This window comes from Coregonus lavaretus (assembly GCF_964263955.1).
Source record: "Coregonus lavaretus genome assembly, chromosome: 2".
NCBI lineage: Eukaryota > Metazoa > Chordata > Actinopteri > Salmoniformes > Salmonidae > Coregonus > Coregonus lavaretus.
In genome coordinates this window covers 58,533,770-58,561,607 of record NC_139989.1, presented here as the reverse complement: position 1 = coordinate 58,561,607, position 27,838 = coordinate 58,533,770, and positions in this window count along the sequence as shown.

The following is a 27,838-nucleotide window of genomic DNA, read 5'->3' as shown; positions in this document are numbered from 1 at the left end:
GGCTTCCAGCCATTAATGTACAGAGCACAGCCAGGACCTATTATGTTTAATTAACCTGGCACTTTGGGAAGATCACAGGCAGACTCTGTTGACCCAGGAGTCATTTAGCAGGGCTAGCAGGACACACGGTGTGCAGCACCTGTTGGTAATGGCTGTTCCAGGTCCTTGGGTTCCAGTTCACCAGGCAGATGAGAGAGATTAAGGACCTTGTGTTCCTGTGTTCTCCTATCGGCTGAGCGGAGTGTGAGTGTCCAAGGTCCCAGATACAGAGAATGGCTGACTCCATGCCAACAGGGAGAAGGCTGGAGAGGACAGAGAGGACATACCATCATATCATCATCATCACCACCACCCTGACCTCAACCCCATCGAACACCTTTGGGATGAATTGGAACGGTGTTGACTGGTGTTAGCTAGCAACAGAACTAGCTGCTGGACTTTGGACAAGCAACCTAATGTTAGCTAACGTAATCTAGATACCTAGCTAAATAAAATATCTCTTTGCATTTATTGATTAACCTCAGCTTGAATACCACAATTAGCATGTGAGAGAGACAAATTATACATTCTATCAGAACTGTTGCCCCTACAAAATTATTCAGTCCGAAAGGTGGCAAGTCTAATTGTCACTTTATGGAAGCTGTAGTCTCCATCTTACCTGACACCTAGATATTGAGCTAGGTCTGATGACCCTAATGCTAACGACCCTGTTAAAAACCTCCTCCACCCCTCTCTACCTCATCCCCTCTCTACCTCATACCCCTCCCTACCTCTCCCCCCACTCTACCTCATCCCCCTCTCTACCTCATCCCCTCTCTACCTCATAACCCCTCTCTACCTCTCCCCCCTCTCTACCTCTCCCCCCTCTACCTCATCCCCTCTCTACCATATAACCCCTCTCTACCTCTCCCCCTCTCTACCTCACCACCCTCTCTTCCTCATCCCCCTCTCTACCACAGCCCCCTCTCTACCTCATCCCCCTCTCTTCCTCATCCCCCCTCTCTACCTCATCCCCCTCTCTACCTCAACCCCTGTCTCTACCTCATCTCCCCCGCTCTACCTCATCCCCCTCTCTACCTCATCCACCCTCTCTACTTCATCCCCCTTCTACCTCATCCTCCCCTCTCTACCTCATCCCCCTCTCTACCTCAGCCCCCCTCTATCTCTCCCCCCTCTCCACCTCATCCTCCTCTCTACCTCATCCCCCCTCTCTACTTCATCCCCCTCTCTACCTCATCCTCCCCTCTCTACCTCATCCCCCTCTCTACCTCAGCCCCCCCTCTACCTCATCCCCCTCTCTACCTCATCCCCCCTCTCTACCTCATCCCCTCTCTACCTCATCCCCCTCTCTACCTAATTCCCCTCTCTTCCTCATCCCCCCTCTCTACCTCATCCCCCTCTCTACCTCATCCCCCTCTCTACCTCATCCCCCATCTCTACTTCATCCCCCTCTCTACCTCATCCCCCTCTCTACCTCAGCCCCCCTCTACCTCATCCCCCTCTCTACCTCATCTCCTCCTCTCTACCTCATCCCCCCTCTCTACCTCAACCCCCTCTCTACCTCCCCCCTCTACCTCATCCCCTCTCTACCTCATCTCCCCCCTCTACCTCATCCCCCACTCTACCTCATCTCCCCCTCTCTACCTCATCCCCCACTCTACCTCATCCCCTCTCTACCTCATCCCCCTCTCTACCTCATCCCCCTCTCTACCTCATCCCCCTCTCTTCCTCATCCCCCTCTCTACCTCATCCCCCTCTCTACCTCAACCCCCCTCTCTACCTCATATCCCCCTCTCTACCTCATCCCCCCTCTCTACTTCATCCTCCCCTCTCTACGTCAACCCCCTCTCTACCTCTCCCCCTCTCTACCACATCTCCCCTCTCTACCTCATCTCCCCCTCTACCTCATCCCCCACTCTACCTCATCTCCCCCTCTCTACCTCATCCCCCTCTTTACCTCATCCCCCCTCTCTACCTCATCCCCCTCTCTACCTCACAACCCCCCCCCCCCCCCTTTACCTCATTCCCCCTCTGCTCTCTCTTTGGGTTTGTTTTAATTGGCTAGGCAGTGGCCTTGCTGGGGGCTTCTATCTGTCCCTGGTCTTTCTCTGTCTCTGTCTCTGTCTCTGTCTCTGTCTCTGTCTCTGTCTCTGTCTCTGTCTCTGTCTCTCTCTCTGTCTCTCTCTCTGTCTCTCTCTGTCTATCTATCTACGTATCTCTTTTGTCCTTGTCTCTACTATCAGGCTGTTGGCTGTAGATGACAGACAGCAGACATACAGATCTGTCACCACTGACACTGGGCAGCCTTCTCTTCTTCCATATCTAAAGTATCACCTTGACTTCCCACCACTATCACACTCACCAGTCACAACCATTATGCAACTACTGCATACACACACACACACACACACACACACACATCAAAAGTCCTGCTTTGATGGATGAGTCTCACTATTTTTAGCATAGCTAATCAGGCAGTTGTATGGATGTGGCCTTCACGATAGCTCTGTTTTCCGTTACTTTTGTTGTTGTTGTTGTTGTTTTTGGTGTTGATTGGGGCAGGGTTCATTGGTGAAATGTTAGCCCAAAAATCACACACATTCACTCACACTCACTAGTATAACATCTCCTTCCATCTTTACCACTGATACAAGGTTTTACTGCTAACCTACAAAGCATTACATGGACTTCGATTTGGTCCTTCCGTACATACCTACACGTACACTACGGTCACAAGACACAGGCCTCCTTATTGTCCCTAGAATTTCTAAGCAATTTCTAAGCAATTTCTCTTTCTCCTATAGAGCTAAATTTTTATGGAATGGTCTGCCTATCCATGTGAGAGACGCAGACTCAGTCTCGACCTTTAGGTCTTTACTGAAGACTCATCTCTTCAGTAGGTCCTATGATTGAGTGTAGTCTGGCCCAGTGGTGCGAAGGTGAACGGCAAGGCACTGGAGTGACGAACCGCTCTTGCTCTGTCTGCCTGGCCGGCTCCCTTCTCTCCACTGGGATTCTCTGCCTCTGACCCTATTACGGGGGCTGAGTCACTGGCTTACTAGTGTTCTCCCATGCCGTCCCTAGGAAGGGTGCGTTACGTCGTGCCAGGCTTTTTTTTGCTACACTCAACTTGAGTGGTTTGAGTCACTAACGTGATCTTACTGTCCGGTTTTGCGCCCCCTCGGGCTCGTGTGGTGGGCTAAACTCAGCCTTGTCTCAGGGTAGTAAGTTGGTGGTCTGGCTGTGCTTTGGCAAAGTGGGAGGGTTTATATCCTACCTGGTTGGCCTTGTCCGGGGGTATCGTCAGACAGGGCCACAGTGTCCCCCGACGCCCCCTGTCTCAGCCTCCAGTATCTATGTTGCAATAGTCTATGGGGCTAGGGTAAGTCTGTTCTATCTGGTGAAATTCTCCTGTCTTATCTGGTGTCCTGTGTGAACTTATATGCTCCCTCTAATTCTCCCATCTCTCTCTCTCTCTCTCTCTCTCTCTCTCTCTCTCTCTCTCTCTCTCTCTCTCTCTCTCTCTCTCTCTCTCTCTCTCACTCTCTCTCCCCTCCCGGAGAGCCAGAGCCCTAGGATCATGCCTTAGGACTACCTGGCCTGATGACTCCTGGCTTTACCCGTCCCCAGTCCACCTGGTCGTGCTGCTGATCCAATTTCTGCTGTTTTGCCTGCTGCTACGGCTACCTTGCCCCGGACCTATTGTTTCAACCCTCTCTCCCCCTCTTTCTCTATCTCTCTCTCTCCATCTTCTCTCTCTCCCTCTCTACCGCACCTGCTGTCTTGACCTCTGAATGCTCGGCTATGAAAAGCCAACTGATATTTATTCCTGAGGTGCTGACCTGTTGCACCCTCTACAACCCCTGTGATTATTATTTGACCCTGCTGGTCATCTATGAATGTTTGAACATCTTTGAATAACAACATGGCCTTAATAGTCATGTACTGTTATGAACTCCACCCGGCACAGCCAGAAGAGGACTGGCCACCCCTCAGAGTCTGGTTCCTCTCTAGGTTTCCTCTTAGGTTCCTGCCTTTCTAGGGAGTTTTTCCTAGCCACTGTGCTTCTACATCTGCATTGCTTGCTGTTTGGGGTTTTAGGCTGGGTTTCTGTATAAGCACTTTGTGACATCCGCTGATGTAAAAAGGGCTTTAGAAATTGATTTGATTTGTTACTAACAATCACCAGTCTGCCTGTCCTCTTCTAGCGTATTTACAGTCTGTTATCATAGGGTCAACAGACATAAATACCCACTACAGATAGACACTAATAACCTGTCTACCTCTCATTCAATCTCTGTACACAATCATTCAATCTCCACCATTAATACTTCCTCTTTCTAACCCTCTACTCATTACAGAACATCTATTGTTCTGAGAAAAAAAACTCATGATCTATTTCCCCTTTTTCCATTTCTCTCCTTCCCTCTCTTTGTATTTCTATCTATTTGATTTGCTACTACTGTATGTTCTGAGTCTTCACTTAAAAATGTGTGGTTAATTGTACTAAGAGATACACTGTCCTGTGTGTGTGTGTGTGTGTGTGTGTGTGTGCGCGTGTGAGAACGCATAATCCCCAGACAGTTATAGGGTGTAAAGTCTTGATCCAGGCATGTCTCTGGAGTTACGAGAGCTGGTCATATTCACAAAGTGTGGCTTTGGTGTACAGAACACCTTATCTTATGGGTGGGCTCAAAAGGGTGATGAAAGAACATCTCTTTAATGTAAAGACACAGCTGGCTAACATCACCACAGTATTAGCAGCCAATGAGAAGAGGCTACCTCTGGCTCAGGGACAGAGAGGGGGAAGGAATAGAACATAGAATCCTCTGAGTGTTCTTCAGTAGCTCATAGGGATGATGGGGTTACATAAGATCTTACACGTAATTCAACTTTACATACGTTATGGTGCAAACATAAACTCACATGGACTGAACATACGTATACACACACACACGCACACGCACACGAATGCACGCATGCACACAAACACACACACACACACTATGTCCTTGGCGCTGTACCTGTTACAGCTCTGCTCTGTACTCCAACCTCAGTGACCCTGTGTCCTGGCACAGTTAGTTGTGTGTGTGTGTGTGTGTTTGTTTGTGTGTGTGTGTGTGGCCTAAACGGTAAAGAGGGAGACATTACTCAGGTGTAACTTAGTCTCCCATCCATTAGTCAGACAGACACGGCTTTACAGGAAATACTCCAGTCTGCATTCATGGATGAACCCCTTAATCAAGCTGGAAGGTCAGGAAGGTCACATACAGACAGACACACACAGACAGACAAAGACACACACACACTAGTTTGAAACGCACCCTTGAATTTTTGCTGATGGATGGAAAGAACAGCTGAGAAAATGATAGTAATTGTGACTCAAAGGCCGACTGACTCTCTCTGTATAGCAGATTAAGCTTTATCTCTTTACCTGACCTTTACCTTTGAAAGGGGATGAATTGGGACCAGAAATTGGCCCTGGCATTTCCAACACACCGGCCAATTGATTTCCTTGAGGCTCCCACACGGGCCTATTTTGTTCCTTGAGGCCCCCATTATGAGCCAAATAATAATCATTCTGCTCAAAACCTCAAATTTAGACTGGTCCCCTGGCCTAAAGATGGACCAGCCCATCTGGCATTTGCCAGAACAGGCCTGTGGCCAGCCCATCTCAGCCATGGATGCAAAGCTCCAATTCATTTTCCTTGCTCAACGCTATTACTTTCTTCCTAAGAACTTTTCTATTAACCAATTTGCAGTAATGACCAACATGCTTAAGAGAAAAGCTATTTATTTTAGTGTCATGGGAAAAAGGTTTCTACAATTCCAAGAAGTAAAGAGATTATAATGGAATATTGCTTTGATAACGTAAAACATTTCACTCTAACATACGTCATACTGCACACGTTATACACTACCAGTCAAAAGTTTGGACACACCTACTCATTCAAGGGTTTTTCTTTATTTTTACTATTTTCTACATTGCAGAATAATAGTGAAGACATCAAAACTATGAAATAACACATACGGAATCATGTAGTAACCAAAAAAGTGTTAAACAAATCAAAATATATTTTATATTTGAGATGATTCAAATAGCCACCCTTTGCTTTGATGACAGCTTTGCACACTCTTGGCATTCTCTCAACCAGCTTCATGAGGTAGTCACCTGGAATGCATTTCAATTAACAGGTGTGCCTTCTTAAAAGTTAATTTGTGGAATTTCTTTCCTTCTTAATGTGTTTGAGCCAATATGTTGTGTTGTGACAAGGTAGGGGGTATACAGAAGATAGCCCTATTTGGTAAAATACCAAGTCCATATTATGGCAAGAACAGCTCAAATAAGCAAAGAGAAATGACAGTCCATCATTACTTTAAGACATGAAGGTCAGTCAATACAGAACATTTCAAGAACTTTTAAAGTTTCTTCAAGTGCAGTCGCAAAAACCATAAAGCACTATGATGAAACTGGCTCTCATGAGGACTGCCACAGGAATGGAAGACCCAGAGTTACCTCTGCTGAAGAGGATAAGTGCATTAAAGTTACCATCCTCAGAAATTGCAGCCCAAATAAATGCTTCACAGAGTTCAAGTAACAGACACATCTCAACATCAACTGTTCAGAGGAGATGGTGTGAATCAGGCCTTCATGGTTGAATTGCTGCAAGAAACCACTACTAAAGGACACCAATAATAAGAAGAGACTTGCTTGGAAATGTGTCCTTTGGTCTGGAGTCCAAATTTGAGATTTTTGGTTACAACTGCTGTGTCTTTGTGAGACGCGGTGTGGTTGAACCGATGATCTCTGCATGTGTATTTCCCACCGTAAAGCATGGAGGACGAGGTGTTATGGTATGGGGGTGCTTTTCTGGTGACACAGTCGTGATTGTGCCTGTGCATTCTACCATGTGTGTTTCTTTAATTAGGACATCCATACAGGCCCTGTCAGCCAAACAGTGTGAGTGTGCATTTTAGCCACTGTTGGCTAAGCATGCATGATAAGCTGTTGTGTATTGATATTCTAGTTTTGTCCCTTTAGGGCACCTGTAACCCCTCCCTTGCTTACCTACGTTGAAATGCTTGGAATGTTCTTCCTGTGAAACGCATTAAAACAATGCCCACGTTAATTTCTACTCCCGTCTCATGTCCTGTCCTTATATTAGTTGTTTAAGTAATACAGTGTGCTATACAACAAAACTGGCGACGAGGAAAAAACGTTCTCACGTTTGTGCTCATCGTCTACGACAGAAAGTCTGAGTTAAATTCGTTATTTATTAATTTTTCTCGCTGTAGAAAGACGCAAACATAATGTGGAGCTAGCCAGTCGAGTGATGCTAGCTAGCCTTTGATGTCACGGCAACAAGAGCCTCGAGGGATAGGAAGAGTTTCGCTGCGTCATCGTGTCATCGTGAGTTAAAATAAATAAAAATAAACCGAAAATGTTTGCATTGATTGGAAATATAGGAACATTTGATGAATCTGTGGAACAATGGAGTTCTTACACAGAACGTTTTGAGTACTTTATGTTGGCAAATGGAATTAAAGCTGAAGTCGTTGTGCCAACATTTTTGACTGTTATGGGAGGAAAAACATTCAATCTACTGCGCAGCCTAGTAAAGTCTGGAAAACCTGGTGATAAATCATATGATGAAATTGTGGCTACCTTAAAAGGACATTATTCTCCAAAACCACTGATAATCGCAGAGAGATTCCGGTTTCATAAGAGAAATCAAGAGGAGGGGGAATCAATCTCACAGTTTGTGGCTGTATTGAAACAGTTATCTGAACACTGTGAATTTGGGCGATCAATGAGTGACACTATACGTGATAGGTTAGTGTGTGGCATGCGCAGCGAGGCAATTCAGAAACGCCTTTTGTCTGAGAGTAACTTAACATTGCAGAGAGCAATAGAAGTGAGTACGTCAATGGAAATGGCAAATAAAGACGCACAACAGCTAAGTGCATCGACCAAAGTGCCTAAGGTGTCTATGGAGTTAAAAAACAAGGCAGGAGGTGGGAAGCAATGCTATCACTGTGGGAAACCAGGTCACCAAGCAGAGGAGTGTTGGTGCAAAGACTTAGACTGCAGAAGTTGTGGTAAAAAGGGTCACATCGAACGTGCATGTAAAAACAAAAAGACACAATCAAACAAAAGTACTGAACAAAGGAAAAGCGACTTCAGGAAGTACAAAAAGAAAGTGCATAAAATGGAGCACACAGAGGATTAACAAAGTGATACCCTGTCTGAAGGGGAAGAATATTTGCATGTTATGTCAATTTCAGACAATGGATACGGGTACTGGGTGACACCGCTACTGGATGGAAACGCAGTACGGATGCAAGTGGACACTGGAGCAGCCATATATTTGCTGTCTGAGGCTGTATACAAGGAGAAACTACATCACCTCACACTACAGCCCACAAAGATGACGCTGAAAACATACACCGGTGAGATTGTTCCAGTGAGAGGAAGCGTGATTGTTACAGTGGAGCTCAACAAACAGAAGGTAAAGCTACCACTCTACATTGTGAAAGGCAACCATCCAGCATTGCTAGGATGCACATGGCTGGAAAAGTTCAAACTAAACTGGCAGGAAATTCACATGGTTGCAAAAGAGCACACAAACCTACAAGGGATACTGAGGAAACACGCGGATGTGTTCAAAGGAGAACTTGGCAGTATGAAGGACATAACAGTTAAACTAACCGTGAAACCAGACAGCAAGCCAAAATACTTCAAAGCTAGACCTGTCCCATACGCCATAAAGCCAAAAGTTGAAATTGAGCTAAACAGACTAGTCGAGAGTGGAGTATTGGATCCAGTGAATGTTAGTGAATGGGCTACACCCGTTGTTCCAGTCATAAAAAAAGATGGATCACTCAGACTCTGTGGTGATTTCAAAGTCACCATTAACACAGTCTTGACTGCTGAAAAATATCCACTACCCCTCATTGACGACCTCTTTTCTGGTTTAGCTGGAGGACAAAAATTCAGTAAGATAGACTTATGTCATGCCTATCTACAGATGCATGTGGACCAAGAGTCACAAGAACTGTTGACCATAGTGACTCACAAAGGACTGTACAGGTACCGGAGGCTTCCTTTTGGAATCACCTCAGCTCCGGCCTTGTTTCAGAGAGCTATGGACCAGATACTGAGCGGGCTCACTGGGGTCCAATGTTACCTCGATGATCTACTCATCACCGGCAAAGATGAGCAGGAGCACCTGAGAAACCTGAACGCTACACTACAGAGATTGGAGGAGTACGGTCTGAGGGTCCGGAAGGACAAATGCGAGTTTTTCCGGCCCTCTGTTGAGTACCTAGGCCACGTCATCGACAGCTCGGGGCTCCACAAGGAGCCATCGAAGGTGAAGGCCGTTGCAGAAGCTCCATCCCCACAGAACGTGAGTCAGTTGAGATCATTCTTAGGACTACTGACATATTACGCAAAGTTTGTGCCAAACCTAGCTAACATGTTAAAGCCACTGCATGAACTCTTGAACAAAACCAAACTGTGGAAGTGGACAGACAGATGTGAGGAGGCCTTCAAGAGGCCCTAACCCACTTCAACCCCAACTTGCCATTACAGTTGGCATGTGATGCATCGCCTTATGGCGTTGGTGCGGTTGTCTCACACATCATGCCATCAGGTGAAGAAAGGCCAATTGCTTTCGCATCACGGACCTTAAGTAAAGCCGAGAGCAATTATGCACAGATAGAGCGTGAAGGACTCGCCATTGTGTTTGGAGTTAAGAAATTTCATCAGTTTCTGTTTGGCCAACGATTCACACTGCTGACGGACCATAGACCCCTCACCTCCATCTTTGGTCCCCACACCGGCATTCCGTCGCTTGCAGCCAGCCGCATGCAGTGATGGGCGTTATTGTTATCTGCTCACCAGTACGATATCAAGTACAGAAGGTCTGAGCAGCACTGCAATGCAGTTGGCCTCTCAAGGCTTCCCTCACCTGTCGCACACACTGAGCACTCCCAGGCTGAAATCTTCTACTTCAAGGAAGTGACGAACGCCCCAGTTACATCTGTCCAAGTGAAAAAGTTCACCCACTCTGATCCAGTGATGTCTGAGGTCGTGGACATTGTCACTCGTGGAAAAGAAGGAGAGATGTCAGACAGCCTACAACCTTACCTACAGAGGAGAAACGAGCCTACAGTTCAGTTTTGATGCTTGCTATGGGGTTTTCAAGTCATTATACCGCCGCCACTGAGAAGACAGGTGCTTGAAGAACTCCATTCAGGGCACTGTGGCATGGTGCGAATGAAGGAGATTGCACGCAGCTACTTTTGGTGGCCAGGTCTGGATGCAGCTATCGAAGACAAGGTCAAGTCATGTTCTGCATGTCAAAAGATGAGGAACATGCCTCAGCTAGCGCCACTACACCCATGGAACTTCCCAGAGGAGCCTTGGCAGCGAGTCCACATCGACTATGTAGGCCCACTGGAGGATTGTATGTTCTTAGTCGTAGTTGACGCACACAGCAAATGGCCTGAGGTCACAGTGATGAAGAGCACCTCAGTGGAGAGAACCATCGAAGAGCTACGGTCAATTTTCAGTCGCTTCGGCTTGCCAACGCAACTCGTTAGTGATAATGGCCCCCAACTGGTGTCTGAAGAGTTCCGGTCATTAATGGAAGCAAATGGAATTCAGCACATCAAGTCAGCGCCGTATCACCCTGCAACGAACGGCCTCGTTGAAAGGTTTGTCCAAACGATGAAGCAAGCTTTAAAATCATCACAAGGGAACGGCTCCCTCAATAGGCGTCTAAACACCTTCCTGTTAACCTACAGAAACACTCCCCACGCTACAACCAAAGTGGCACCCGCGTCAGCCATGATGAAAAGACAGCTTCGCATCCGACTCGACCTCCTGAGACCTTCAAAGACGAGACAGGTTGTACAGACGCAACAGAGTGCACAGGTGGAGAGACGGAGCAAAGCAAAAGACAGAAGCTTCATAGCTGGAGAGAGAGTTCTTGCTCGAAACTACTGCAAAGGTCCAAATTGGATACCAGCCACAGTGGTTGCACAAACAGGGCCTGTGTCCAACACAGTTCACACACCGGAAAACATCATCTGGAGGAGACACGTGGAGCAACTGTTGCCAGGAACCAACCTCAGAGATGACTCCTGTCAAGTGACAAACCAAGATCAGCTACTGGAGACCTACCATGACTACGAGCTATCACCTGAACATCCACTGCAGCAACCTACCAATGTGGAAAGTGCTCCAGACTCACCTGAACCAGCCAGAGTGCCTACTCAGGGTACTGTTGCACCCCAGTCTGAGCATACACCATCACCACTCAGACTCAGAGATAATGTGACTGTAGACTCACCTGTACGTCGTCATTACCCTGCAAGAGAAAGACGACCCCCTGACAGGTTGACTATTTAGTTCAGACTAACCTCCGACATTGGGGCAGAATACACCCCAGGGTTAAGTCTGGGGACTGAGGCAGTCTACCCTCTATCCTTAGTTTAGAAAAGGTTATTCTGAAAAGTTCATTTATTTACATTAAGAAAACAATAGGCAAAACATTGAATATTTACTTTTTCCTTATGAGTCATCAAAGGTAAAGGGGGAGGGATATGTTGTGTATTGATATTCTAGTTTTGTCCCTTTAGGGCACCTGTAACCCCCCCTTGCTTACCTACGTTGAAATGCTTGGAATGTTCTTCCTGTAAAAAGCTTTAAAACAATGCCCACATTAATTTATACTCCCGTCTCATGTCATGTCCTTATATTAGTTGTATAAGTAATACAATGTGCTATACAACATAAGCAATGGAGGCTCATTGGCTGCGTTTCCACAGCCCAATTCTGATATTCTTTCCACTAATTTGTATGTTTTGACCAATCACATCAGGTCTTTTCACATCAGATCTTTTTCAGAGCTGATCTGATTGGTAAAAAGACCAAATAGTGAAAAAAATATCAGAATTGGGCTGCCTGTCTAAACGTAGCCATGTCACAACTGTACAATAAATATTGTATGTTGAGAGAGTTACGTAAATCAGTCTATCACAAGCTGACTCTGTATTACCATGGTATTACCATGTTATTACCATGTTATTAGTCCTATTACCTGTTGGTCAGATTTCTCCAAGGCTCTGAGGCCAGGTCTCATGTCTACCCTAATCAGCTGACTGGAAAATCACTCAGCTCCATCGATCCAGGCAGACGCAAGGACACCCCTATCTAAAGTAACCCACTCAGGAGGCGTGTTTGGCGGGTAAAAACCTGTTGAACCCTGGCCCCTCGGTTGCTGGGTAGAACAGTATCGACCAGGATGACACCAGCCGGAAGATGACCTATGTTTGCTTGCAACCGACAGAGAAAACAGAGTAAAATAGACCAGTGGATGGTTTAAACACACTGTTCTGTTAATGTTCCCAGAAGAGGCCAGATAAAATCACAGGTGGTTCAGGGAGACTCTGTTTATGTGGTCCATCAATATTTCCAGATAAAGCACACCAACTGATTTTGTTGTTATTTCAAAAGGTTTAGATTTACTTTTAAGAAAAGTGTCTGCAATGAACTTTCTGGCTATACATAAATACAGAGTATTGACGAAGGCATATGTTTCCTCTATCTAGCTCTATCATATCTTTGAACTTTACACACGATTTTGTAAAATATATAGTCCATGCAGTTTTTTGATAGATATTAGTTTTTAGTTAAATACCTTTGTTTGCAGTGTGCAGACAGCAGTCCTCCTCCTAAACTTGATTTAAAACATGACAAAAACAAAAAACATTATTTTGGATAGTGCTTAATACACAATTGAAATCATGGAGCTAATCAACAGGTGGCTTGACTTCACAGACTGTAATAGTTGTTGACATGTATTTATTAGTCAAAACATCCAGCTGGTTAGTCAAAACATTGGTTAGTGAATACACCAAGCTCCTTAGTCAAAACATTGGTTAGTGAAAACACCCAGCTGCACCCTGACAGAACACTGAACAGTCAGCACCCCAGCCTCAGCATCACTCTGATTGTCTGTGAAAACTGACACCTGCGTAGTGGCTCTGATGTGCGTAATGACTCATTCAGTAGTTCACCTACCTCCTGGTCCCTCTCACACGCAACAGTCCCAGCTCTCACGCCATCCACAACCCCAACCTGACTGAGGCTGTGACTCAAATGACACCCTATTCTCTATGACAGGGGTGACCAACGTTGGCCTGGTCCTGGATCTGTTTGTGCTTTCTTCCAACTCTTATGGTCATGACAGGGTTGGTTATTTAGCTCAAACACATCTGGGACCAGGCTAGGTCAACACTCCTTCTGGAGAGCAACTAATGATGCGTTTATAACCAAGTGGGAAGGTGTAAATTACTAGTTGTGAAGTCGTAAATACCAGTTGGATGCATTCACGTGCTGTGAACTCATTGGGAAACGCTGATAATCAAATTAGTGTGCAAAAACCATATTATTAGATTGCTTTTTTTATAAATAATGTTTTGTTGCATTTAACTGCCAAAAATGATGTTATGGGGGTAATTTCCTTAGTAGAGGTCAGAGGCCAGCATGTGTGAGAAGTCGGGGCTCAGGGATGAAGGATGAGTTTCCCACTAGTAATTACCAGTTGGAGGGGTGTTCAAGTGGATTTTTCCCAGTCGTATGTGGTAAATACCACCTTCCCACTTGGTTATGAATACAGGGTGCAGGCTTCTGCTCCAACCTCGTTGTAACACAGCTGATTCATCTACTAGTAATCAAGGTCTTGGTCAGAAGCTAATTAGTAAAATCACGTGTGATAGATTAGGGCCAGAGGAGGGTAGGGTACATCATATTTTTTATTAACAGACCTATGATTAACATGAATTTCCCAAAAAGTATGAAAATGTATCCGTTCACTGCTGTTCGCTCCTCTGGATAAAATTGGCTGCTAAATGACTGTAATGTAAAATGCTAGGCTCTACATTGTTATACTGTATATGGTTGTTATAGACCATGTGTTGCTCTGGTCAAAAGTAATGCATTGTGTAAGGAATTGGATGTCTATTTGAGTCCTTTGTGTGCCACGTTTTGACCCACATCACTCCTTCTTTTGTTACTCTGATGAACTGTTCATCAGTGGGTCAACCATTATGTGTCAGTCAACCAGCTTCAGCCCCTCACTGTATTGAGCTGTTTCCTCCCTACTCTTTCATTGAGGGGGTCAGAATTGCAAATCTTTTTTATCAATACACAGTAATTGACAGGCAACCTATCATGTTACCATCACATGGGTTACCAGAGGGTCCACGTGAGGTCCTGAACCGGTGGTGTCCGAGACTCCATCACGTTTTAAATCACGTTTTGGTCCAAACCTCTACACATGATGTGAATCATGAAGTACAGGTGAGTGTCAATGGTATGTTTCTTCCTTGTCTCAACCTGGAGGAAGTGAGTTAGTAGTCACACCACTGAGGAGGCCTGTAAGTCACATTTGCGTTGCGAAGCAAACGTGTGATCCGTGTAATTATATGTGAGGTGATTTCGGCGATGAGTCTTGATGTCACTCTTCTACTCCCTTCTCTTTTGCATGTGTCGCTCTCCAAGATAATTGGGGAGGATGAAGTGTGAAGATGAGTCCTTCGTGACTATTTTCGTATTCCTTGCATCATCCAGGTGTGTGTCAACTGCGCTAAATCTGTTTCATAGCTCTCCATCGTATTAACTGGTGAGGGGTGAGGTGGGAATATTTCTGTACTTCTTGCATCATCCAGGTGTGTGTCAAGTGCGTTGAATAAGTGATGGGATAAAATTACACCTTTTAAAGGCTCACTAATTAATTTGGATATCAACAACATGGCAGCCAGTTGAACTAAACTCATGGTATTTATAAGTGACATTCTCCAAGGATCAATGGGTGTCATTAGTGGCTTTAAATATCACAGAGTGGGTCTTTAAATTAGAGATGAGGTAAAATTGCGTAACACCATTAAAACTCCAGCAGCCTGTCTATCTGTCCCAGAAACTGCTGTTTTAATAGGTCACATCTCCCCGCTGCTCTGCCTCAACCTTTGGCTGTTGCGTCATCAACCTTGATGATATTTTTTATTAACAGGCCTATGATTAAGCTATATTCACCTTCAAACCTCTTCAGAAAGGATGTGTCATGACACAGTTACCAACCTTGTTTATAAGAAACCTGTTTCATAACCAATCGTAGAATAGCCCTATCCTGTGCGTGTAACAGACGATAGCCAACAGTCTCATTATATCATAACAGCAGGGTTAGTTATTTCAGAGCAGATACAGTTGGTGTTTTTATCGTTAATATAAATCACTATATTTTTTTCACAGAAGGGCAACACGCTTTTCTCCACTCCTGTTCTCTTCTCTCTAACTGGCTAATTGGCAACTGACTGCGGGAGAGAGGGAAATTAGTCTTAAGGCGTGTGATTGGCTGAGGCCTGTTGGGTCCGGGGCCGCTGTGTTTACTCTGCTTGAGGGCAGACTTGCATGAGAGGGGGTCTGAGTCCCTGACAGGATGGAATCAGCAGTATTCACGCTCTCCTGCTAAGGAACACAAACACAAAGAGAGGGTAGAAAAAGAGAGAGGGAGACAAAGAGAGAGGGAGGGAGGGAGGGAGGGAGGGAGGGAGGGAGGGAGGGAGAATGAGAGACAAAGATCAGCGTATGTGTGTGTGTGTGTGTGTGTGTGTGTGTGTGTGTGTGTGTGTGTGTGTGTGTGTGTGTGTGTGTGTGTGTGTGTGTGTGTGTTTGTGTGTGTTTGTGTGTGTGTGTGTGTTTGCATGCGTGTTTGCGTGCGTGTTTGTGTGTGTTTTGGTTGATGGGTTAGGGTTACTATGTTGCAGATGATTCCACAGAAATCCACAGGAAAGTTCAATAAATAAATAAATAAACAGACAGGAAACACGTGGTCATTTCACAATCCTTGTTTATGCTGTGTAACATTGGTAAGGGTTTAAAATATCAAGAGCCACTGTAAACAAGATTCTATCCAGTATTCCATGGAAAAACGGGCATGTTTACAACGGGTAGAGTTTATAAAGGAGAGCTTAAGTACACAGAATCACCTAGAAGTTGACGTTTTACCAAAGAAAAAAGTCATTCATCATGAACAACACCTGTTCTCATTGGAGAAGAAATAGCTATTTTGTACTTGTTCATGTGTATTGAAAGATGTGAGTACTAACAATGAAAATAGGAAGTGTTATGGGCTACGATGCTACGACACAACCAACACATAGTGTAGGTCACCAGTAAGAGCCAGTGAAGTGAAATTCAAAAGGTGGTGGTACTTATTCCATACAGGTGTGTTAAGACCCCACACTGGTGTGTACTGGCCTAATACTAGCACTGGCTAGAGCATAGGGCTATCCTACGAAGCAGGTTTGAGGAGTTAGCAAAGGTAACTTTGTTCAACTCTGAGTTCAACTAGGGATAACCAGTCTTACGAATGTAACACTTTTGTATGATTTACAAAAAATACTGTCACATCAATCTATTTCTGAAGTGTTAAACTGCCTGCTCTTTGACATGTGCTCTGGGAGGGAACAGCACACGACAACAAAATCATACCATATCCGCTGAGGTCCTCACTGTGTTATTGTACAGTAGCTATACCATCTCTACTACACCACATCACTGTGCTATTGAAACATAACTACAGTAATTATTATGCTATTGAAACATAACTACAGTCATCACTGTGCTATTGAAACATAACTACAGTCATCACTGTGCTATTGAAACATAACTACAGTAATTATTGTGCTATTGAAACATAACTACAGTCATCACTGTGCTATTGAAACATAACTACAGTCATTATTGTGCTATTGAAACATAACTACAGTCATCACTGTGATATTGAAACATAACTACAGTCATCACTGTGCTATTGAAACATAACTACAGTCATTATTGTGCTACTGAAACATTAACTACAGTCATCACTGTGGTATTGAAGCATAACTGCAGTCATCACTGTGCTATTGAAACATAACTACAGTCATCACTGTGCTATTGAAACATAACTACAGTCATTATTGTGCTATTGAAACGTAACTACAGTCCTTATTGTGCTATTGAAACATAACTACAGTCATCACAGTGCTATTGAAACATAACTACAATCATTACTGTGCAAATGAAACATAACTACAGTCATCACTGTGCTATTGAAACATAACTATAGTCATTATTGTGCTATTGTTTCTATACCATGTTCTTCTATAATATTTTCAACAGCCAGGCCAACAGACCAACAGCCAGGCCAACAGATCAACAGCCAGGCCAACAGATCAACAGCCAGGCCAACATATCAACAGCCAGGCCAACACATCAACAGCCACAGATCCCATCTCACTCTAGTCATGTTGGTCCTTTTTGTGTCCCTGATGAGGGTTTAATGATCAACCAAAACGTTAGTTTTTTCACTTTTAGTTATATATTTTTGCAGCTGAGCCTCCATTTTGGATTTCTTCCATGTTTTTGACAGTTTGTGGCTATATATCCTGTCCATTATCCTGTGTCTGAGACCTACGCACTTGTGACTGGCAGTAGTTTAAAATAAGGGCTATAAAAGAGCATAGATAGCTTCCCATTGTTTATTGGTCCTCTTTGTGCGGAAAGAATGCTTGACACATTGACACTGTGTACTCATCAACCACAGCACCAATCACACTCAGGTGTTCTTTGCTACAGTGCCTTGCAGTCCAAATTGGTGAAGTGAAATGAAAAAAAATAGTTAAGCACGCTCAATCTTTCTGTTTTTTTTTGTCTTATTTCTTGTTTGGTTCACCCAAAAATTATTTTGCATCTTCAAAGTGGTAGGCATGTTGTGTAAATCAAATGATACAAACCCCCAAATAATCCATTTTAATTCCAGGTTGTAAGGCAACAAAATAGGAAAAATGCCAAGGGGGGTGAATACTTTCGCAAGCCACTATAGGTCATCATGCAGCATCTGTTATAGCAACAGTTGACATAAGAGCACATGACATCATGCTTGACCCTCATTTATGGCAACCATACAACAGGATTCGTTACATCTTATTCTGTTGTTCATAACCATGCTCATGGCTCTCTATATCTTATAACATGTTATGTAGCCTTTATAAAGGCTTCATGAAAGGGGGGTGAATACTTTCCCAAGCCACTGTATCTGCCTGGACACACAGGGGTTTATGACAACAACACTACTGCTCAAACACATATGCACTCCCTAGTGAGTAGAGAACATACAGTATAAGGAACATGCTGTAACGTCTCGTTATGTGTCATATAACTGTCATGGACTCTCATGTTTATTAATGCATCAGATTTGTTTATCATGGTAAGGAACAATAAGAAATAGTTTCAATGGACATGGTGGTCTGCTGTGCCCCAATGGGAACACAGCAGCAAGGACGTGTGGTTGTTGATCCACTGTGTGTGTGTGTGTGTGTGTCTGTTTGTGTGTGTGTGTGTGTGTGTGTGTGTGTGTGTGTGTGTGTGTGTGTTGGTGTGTGTTATGTAGTTGTTAGAGACGGATACTAATAATAGTTTGGCACATTCAATAAACAAACACCTGATGCGTTGCAGTATGTAATGTTTGACCAGCGTATTACAGTCCCTCGCTGTCAAACTATGCCCCCTCTTGGTACAGGAGAGTAACTGCACGCTACAGGTCCAACCTGGTGGTTGGTTTTCAGTCGATCCGTCTTTTCAGTCTTTCTGATGATATATTGCACATTTTGAAATATATTCACTTACGCATGTATGTGAAAAGTTGAATCCTGATTTTTTATGTCACCTGATTACACATTATCCTCACACTAAAGAGCTTTGAAGGCAATAAAACATTTAGATTTGATCTTACAATGTTATTGCTAGAACATAGTGTAATCCATGGGTAGGAAACATTGTTTACCATTCTCAGAAACACAATACAGTGAGTAGGAGTGAGCAATGTATTCTCATGTCTATTGATATGTAATGCAAAGGCTCCACTTGTTGGAGACTACAGAACTTGCAGGAGCCATGCTCAGACGTTTGAAGCGTAAATGACTTTATTTTATGTTTTATTCTATGTAGTAAACTAGACTGTAGGTGTCCATATGAAAGAATTCATGAAGCCTTTATAAAGGCTACATAACATGTTATAAGATATAGAGAGCCATGAGCATGGTTATGAACAACAGAATAAGATGTAACTAATCCTGTTGTATGGTTGCCATAAATGACGGTCAGGCATGATGTCATGTGCTCTTATGTCAACTGTTGCTATAACAGATGCTGCATGATGACCTACAGTGGCTTGCGAAAGTATTCACCCCCCTTGGCATTTTTCCTATTTTGTTGCCTTACAACCTGGAATTAAAATGGATTATTTGGGGGTTTGTATCATTTGATTTACACAACATGCCTACCACTTTGAAGATGCAAAATAATTTTTGGGTGAACCAAACAAGACAAAAAAAACAGAAAGATTGAGCGTGCATAACTATTCATTCCCCCCACCAAAGTAAATACTTTGTAGAGCCACCTTTTACAGCAATTACAGCTGCAAGTCTCTTGGGGTATGTCTCTATAAGCTTGGCAAATCTAGCCACTGGGATTTTTGCCCATTCTTCAAGGCAAAACTGCTCCAGCTCCTTCAAGTTGGATGGGTTCCGCTGGTGTACAGCAATCTTTACTTCATACCAAAGATTCTCAATTGGATGGTGTTCTTGGGGTGATGACAGGTGTTGGGTTTGCGCCAGACATAGCGTTTTCCTTGATGGCCAAAAAGCTCAATTTTTGTCTCATCTGACCAGAGTACCTTCTTCCATATGTTTGGGGAGTCTCCCACATGCCTTTTGGCGATCACCAAATGTGTTTGCTTATTTTGTTCTTTAAGCAATGGCTTTTTCCTGGCCACTCTTCCGTAAATCCCAGCTCTGTGGAGTGTATGGCTTAAAGTGGTCCTATGGACAGATACTCCAATCTCCGCTGTGGAGCTTTGCAGCTCCTTCAGGGTTATATTTGGTGTTTGTTGCCTCTCTGATTAATGCCCTCCTTGCCTGGTCCGTGAGTTTTGGTGGGCGGCCCTCTCTTGGCAGGTTTGTTGTGGTGCCACATTCTTTCCATTTTTTAATAATGGATTTAATAGTGCTCCGTGGGATGTTCAAAGTTTCTGATCTTTTTTTATAACCCAACCCTGATCTGTACTTATCCACAACTTTGTCCCTGACCTGTTTGGAGAGCTCCTTGGTCTTCATGGTGCCGCTTGCTTGGTGGTGCCCCTTGCTTAGTGGTGTTGCAGACTCCGGCGCCTTTCAAAACAGGTGTATATATACTGAGATCAATTGACAGATCATTTGACACTTCGATTGCACACAGGTGGACTTTATTTAACTAATTATGTAACTTCTGAAGGTAATTGGTTGCACCAGATCTTATTTTGGGGCTTCATAGCAAAGGGGGTGAATACATATGCACGCACCACTTTTCCATTATTGATGTTTTTGATTTTTTGAAACAAGTTATGTTTTTCATTTTGTGTATGTCCATTACATGAAATCCAAATAAAAATCCATTTAAATTACAGGTTGTAATGCAACAAAATAGGAAAATCACCAAGGGGGATGAATACTTTTGCAAGGCACTGTATGTCATATGCTTCATTGACAATTCACAAATTTGATGGAAGGTTCACATGACTGGTTTCCTTGGGGTTCAACTTCAGTATGTCACAGCTAAAGTTATGGAGATACAGAGTGGAGATATGAGCACAAGGCTGCTGTCTTCACGGGAATGCCCGACGAGGAGGCAGGGTGATGGTATGTGGAAGTTAGCAACAGAATGGGGTTTGTGAAACTCATGGCAAGGATGCTGGAGGCACTTCCTGGCAAGCTGCCCTGGATCATGTAACAGAAGGCTCAGACAGAAATACATTATATAGAACAGATATGATTCTATGTCATGAAGAAAAGGGAATCATGTCAGCTCTATACGATACATATCTACTGTATCTGCGGTGTTCACAACATTGTTCCCTCCTGAATGGGACCCAGATGCTCAGTTTCTTGACAATGTCTGTTCTTTATATACAGTAACTTGTGCATTTGTACCATACAGATGCTACTGAAGGAATTGTTAACGATGATTTACAAGGTGTAAAATAACATTGTGTGTGCTGGAGTCTGGCATAGTGCTTAGCCCTCCCGACCACATATACAACACCCCTTTGCAACCGGGGTTCAAGCCCGTCTCAGCCACTTTTCCGTTCGTGTCCCTCTACTTTCTGATACCGCGCTCTACACTTTTCCACTTCTCTGTCAATAAAGATGAAAATACTGAAGGCAGATTGGACCTATGATCTCCTAAAATGATTATAATCCTTTGAGTGGAAAGTCCCCTGGAGAGACATGGTCATGAGGAATGTTACTGTCCAGGAAGGAGGAAGATCACGTCTTAATAACACCCTTGTCTTTTTGACACACACACACACACACACACATACACACACACACACACACACACACACAACCACATACACACACACACACAGACACACACACACTGGGTGTTTCTCAAAATGCATACTACCGTGCTCCGAGCACGCAAATTGGAGCACGGGAGGGTCGGAGCATGAGTCCAATTCAAAGTATGTGAAACAGAGGGCACTTCTCAAATGCGTGTTCCATTTGTACATATTTTGAAACATGCATCGATTCAAGCATCAACAGAAAGTATGCAAAGAAATATGACGCAACCACTCAAAACATTTTGCCAATTTTCTTGAAATCCATGGTGGCCATTATTTGAGCTGAACCGAGAGAAAATACACTCCGACTTCAGAATGAAATGTTGCCTGACTACAATATTTTATCTTGACATGTTAATAAATACATCCTGTGTTAATTATGGCATGGTTACCTGCCTACAATACCCATTGTAGTGTGCATAGCTCGCAAGCCCATAGTAACGCAATAGAGCTAACTGGCTAGCTACTACTGTTAGCTGGACAGGTAGCCACAAAGAATTGTTAGCTAGCTTCCCACGAAAAACTGACATCTACCTTGGATAACATTGGTTTTAGGTCATTTTTGCCTGTTATACTATCTGGTTAGCTACATTATTACAAACTCAAAATCAAATCAAATGTTATTGGTCGCATACACATATTTAGCAGATGTTATTGCGGGTGTAGCAAATTGCTTGTGTTCCTACAGTGCAGCAATATCTAACAATTCACAACAATACACACAAATCTAAAAGTAAAATAATAGAATTAAGAAATATAAATATTAGAACGAGCAATGTCAGAATCCAAAGTATATATATATATATTGTCACGCCCTGGCTCTAGGGACTCTTTTAAGTTGAGCCAGGGTGTGTAGAGTTTATGTTTTGTGCTCGTTGTGTCTAGTCTAGTGTTTGTATATCTATGTTGGCCAGAGTGGTTCTCAATCAGAGGCAACGAGTATCAGCTGTTGCTGGTTGTCTCTGATTGGGAACCATATTTAGTCAGGTGGTTTTTCCCACAGTGTTTGTGGGATCTTGTTCCGTGTTGGTTTGTGTTTTGCACCTGTGGACGTCACGTATCGATTTGTTGTTTTGTTCGTGTATCCTTTAATAAATAAGTATGTTCACCTTCCACGCTGCGCCTTGGTCCTCTATATCCGACGATCGTGACAGAAGATCCCACCAATACAGAACCAAGCAGCATGCCCAGGCAGGAGAGGGGAAGCGGCGCCAACCGGGCAGTCATCGGACAGGCGAGGGGCACCCCCAAGAAATTTTTAGGGGGGGGCACATGGCAGGGACGACGGGGCCACTGGAGGCAGATAAGGGGCGAGTTGGTGGACGAGGAGAGAAGGCCACCGGGTTACGGGAGCCATTGGTGTATGGAGGGAAGGAAAATGTAGAGGCACGGCGAGAGGTACTGAAGTGTGTTGCCAGTCCGGTCCGGCCCGTTCCTGATCCCCGTGTAAGGCCAGTGGTGTGTGTTCCCAGTACGGTCCGGCCTGTTCCTGTCCATCGCGCCAAGCCTATGGTGCGCGTCGCCAGCCCGGCCCGGCCTGTTCCTGCCCCTCGCACCAAGCCTATGGTGCGCTTAGCCAGCCCGGCCCGCCCCGTTCCTGCTCCCCGCACCAAACCTGTGGTGCGCATCGCCAGCCCGGCCCGGCCTGTTCCTGCTCCCCGCACCAGGCTAGTGGTGCGCGTCGCCAGCCCGGCCCGGCCTGTTCCTGCTCCCCGCACCAAGCCAATGGTGCGCGTCGCCAGCCTGGTCCGGCCTGTTCCTGCTCCCCGCACCAAACCTGTGGTGCGCATCGCCAGCCCGTGCCCGTTTCACCGGTGCCTGGTCAGGTACCGGTCAGCTGCTCCACACCGGAGCCTGAGCAATCCGCTCCACCGAAGTCCAGTCCAGCTCCAGCCAGTGGGGCTAGACCAGACCAGGGGCACTACGGGGGGGTTAGTAGAGGGTGGTGGTCAAGCCCGGAGCTGGAACCGCCTCCGAGGAGGAATGCCCACCCAGCCCTCCCCTGTTCGGTGATGTTTAGGCGCGGTCGCAGTCCGCGCCTTTAGGGGGGGGTACTGTCACGCCCTGGCTCTAGGGACTCTTTTAAGTTGAGCCAGGGTGTGTAGAGTTTATGTTTTGTGCTCGTTGTGTCTAGTCTAGTGTTTGTATATCTATGTTGGCCAGAGTGGTTCTCAATCAGAGGCAACGAGTATCAGCTGTTGCTGGTTGTCTCTGATTGGGAACCATATTTAGTCAGGTGGTTTTTCCCACAGTGTTTGTGGGATCTTGTTCCGTGTTGGTTTGTGTTTTGCACCTGTGGACGTCACGTATCGATTTGTTGTTTTGTTCGTGTATCATTTAATAAATAAGTATGTTCACCTTCCACGCTGCGCCTTGGTCCTCTATATCCGATGATCGTGACATATATACAGTGCATTCTGAAAGTATTCAGACCCCTTGACTCTTTCCACATTTTGTTACGTTACAGCCTTATTTTAAAATTGATTAAATAAGAAATGTTCCTCATCAATCTACACACAATTCCCCATAATGATGAAGCGTAAACAGGTTTTTAGAAATGTTTGCAAATTTATTAAAAATAAAAAAACAGAAACACCTTATTTACATAAGTATTCAGACCATTTGCTATAAGCCTCAAAATTGAGCTCAGGTGCATCCTGTTTCCATTGATCATCCTTGAGATGTTTATACAACTTGATTGGAGTCCACCTGTGGTAAATTCAATTGATTGGACATGATTTGGAAAGGCACACACCTGTCTATATACATGCCAGAGCAGAAAACAAGCCACGAGGTCGAAGGAATTGTGGGAGAAGGGCCTTGGTCAGGGAGGTGACAAAGAACCTGATGGTCACTCTGACGAGCTCCAGAGTTCCTCTGTGGAGATGGGAGAACCTCCCAGAAGGACAACAAGCTCCGCAGCACTCCACCAATCAGGCCTTTATGGTAGAGTGGCTAGACGGAAGCCACTCCTCAGTAAAAAGCACATGACAGCCCGCTTGGAGTTTGCCAAAAGGCACCTAAAGGACTCTCAGACCATGAGAAACAAGATTCTCTGGTCTGATGAAACCAAGATTGAACTCTTTGGCCTGAATGCCAAGCGTCACGTCTGGAGGACATCTGTCACAATCCCTACGGTGAAGCATGGTGATGGCAGCATCATGCTGTGGGGATGTTTTTCAGTGGCAGGGACTGGGAGACTAGTCAGGATCGAGGGAAAGATGAACGGAGCAAAGTACAGAGAGATCCTTGATGAAAACCTGCTCTAGAGCGCTCAGGACCTCAGACTGGGGTGAAGGTTCACCTTCCAACAGGACAACGACCCTAAGCACACAGCCAAGACAATGCAGGAGTGGCTTCGGGACAAGTCTCTGAATGTCCTTGAGTGGCCCAGCCAGAGCCCAGACTTGAACCCAATCGAACATCTCTGGAGAGACCTGTAAATAGCTGTGCAGCGACACTCCTCATCAAACCTGACAGAGTTTGAGAGGATCTGCGGAGAAGAATGGGAGAAACTCCCCAAATACAGGTGTGCCAAGCTTGTAGCGTCATACCCAAGAAGACTCGAGGCTGTAATGTCTACCAAAGGCACTTAATCAAAGGACAGAGTAAAGGGTCTGAATACTTATGTAAATATGATATTTCAGTTTTTAATTTTTTATACATTTGTAAAGTTTCTATAAAACTGTTTTTGCTTTCTCATTATGGGGTATTGTGTGTAGATTGATGATTTAATCAATTTTAGAATAAGGCTGTAACGTAACAAAATGTGGAAAAGGTCAAGGGGTCTGAATACTTTCCAAATGCACTGTATGTGATGGGATGTATAGACATTATGGACAGTATGTGGATAGGATATTTAGTATATATGTAGAATACGTAGGATAGAATAGTATATATAAAGCAATAGTTGAATAGGATGGCATTGACTAGAATACAGTATATACAAATGAAATGAGTAAAACTGTATGTAAACATTATTAAAGTGACCAGTGTTCCATTATTAAAGTGACCAGTGATTCCATGTCAATGTACATAGGGCAGCAGCCTCTAAGGTGCAGGGTTGAGTAACCAGGTGGTAGCTGGTTAGTGACAGTGACTAAGTTCAGGGCAGAGTACTGGGTGGAGGCCGGCTAGAGATGGCTATTTAACAGTCTGATGTCCTTGAGATAGAAGCTGTTTTTCAGTCTCTTGGTCCCAGCTTTGATGCACCTGTATTGACCTGACCTTCTGGATGATAGCGGGGTGAACAGGCCGTGTCTCGAATCGTTCATGTCCTTGATGATCTTTTTGACCTTCCTGTGACATTGCGTGCTGTATTACGATTCACATATAGCTAGCTGATAGTTATTAAGTAAAACGTTTGCTTTGTGTATATCTTGTTTCGTCTCTTTTGCCATTGTCCTGGCTAGAAGATGGAAGGTTCAGTGAATGGGTAAGTCCATATTAAGTCAATAGGACTAACTGGATATCTAGCTAGCCACGAATAATTGCTAGCTAGCTACCTACAAAGAATGTGCACCTAGTGTACCTTGAATAACATCAGTTGTAGGTTATTTTTGCCTGTTTAATAGCTAGCTGGTTAGCAAGATTATACGATTCACATATAGCTAGCTGATAGTTATGAAGTAAAATGTTTGCTTTGTGTATATCTTGTTTTGTCCCTATAGCCATTTTCATGGCTGGAAAAAGGCTTAGTGAATGGGGAGATGCAGTGTGAGGTAATACAGTAAGGGGAGTGCGAGTGCTTCTCAAATGTAATGTTTTATGTGTTCTCCACTGTGTAACTCCACACTCTCGTCTCACAAGAACGTACTCAAGAGAACGTCCTCGGAGAATGCACTTGGAGCATGAGAGTGTGGAGCACGGTAGTATGCATATTGAGAAACACCCACTGTGTTAACCAGCCCTAGTTGAGTTAGAACCTATTGGAACTTACTCACTGACCCATGGCATCATCAGGTAGACTAGACCCAGCTATCCTCTCATACAGTGACATCAAATTATATCCTAACATACGATGCATTCAAATAGTCCTTTGAGGCAAAGGAAAGTACGTAACGCCTTTTCTGGCCTGGACGTTATTGACTAACAGTCCTTACCTACCTACCATAGCTGTGCATCATGCTCTGATCATTTGGGTGCTGCCAGGCAGCTGTCATGTTTAAGTGGCAGGTAGCTTAGTGGGTAAGAGCATTGTGCCAGTAACCGAAAGGTCTAATCCCCGAGCCGACTAGGTTAAAAATCTGTCAATGTGCCCTTAAGCAAGGCACTTAACCCTAATTGCTCATGTAAGTCGCTCTGGATAAGAGCGTCTGCTAAATGACTAAAATGTAAAAATGTAAGTTGGCATGATTGCATTTTTTGGGGGGGTTCAATAGCTCGTTAATGTGTGATTTTATAGCTTTTTATCTTGGTGATGATCTTGCTGAGTATGTAAAGTGACTTTGGATTTCTTTGTTTTTGCTTAAAATGAAATGTATTATTATTATTAAATGTAGGCTAATTATCTAATGTACAGACATTCAAACACTTCATATACAAGTCGTTTGTGAGAATACAGCTTTGCTGATAACTATTATTAAGTGACTTAGCTTTGCCAGAGGTGCGTTCAACAAGGCTTCCGTTTGCGGTGAGCATGTTTCCTTGTTTAAACAGCTATCTTTTTTAAATGATTATGGCATTTTAGTGGCAACTATCAAACTGCAAATGACTCTGCTATTCCTACTACATGTAATAGAAAACATATATGGTCACAATATAATTTGTAGTGGCAGTTTAGACCCGAAACAGACACTTACGTTCAGAGCACACTAACATCTCAGACTGTTAGCTAACACAAAACAAATGGAATATGTTGCTAACGTTTGCAAACTATTTCCCTGGTTGAACTTGAACGCACCCAATGTCTTACATCACAGTAACTGAAACATTCTCGGATATGTGTGGCCTCTCATTCCAGGAAGAGACAATGCCACTCAGACCTACATACACATTAAAGAATTGAAGACATGGTTTAAAGCTCAGAGTTACTGCAGAGAACACTACACAGACCTGGCCAGTGTGAGGAACCAAGCAGAGGACCAGGCTATACTGATTTTAAAAGGATCTCAAAAGTTCGCTTGGATCGGCCTGTACAGAGCCACAACCTGGTCAGATGGAAGCAACTCGACATTCATGTTCTGGAGCAGAAATGAACCCAATAATGATCAATTTAGCAGCGACTCGCTCAATACAAAAGTGGGCAGATGACGCAGATGCTAAGCTCCAAGACTGTTTTGCTAGCACAGACTGGAATATGTTCCGGGATTCTTCCGATGGCAATGAGGAATGCACAACAT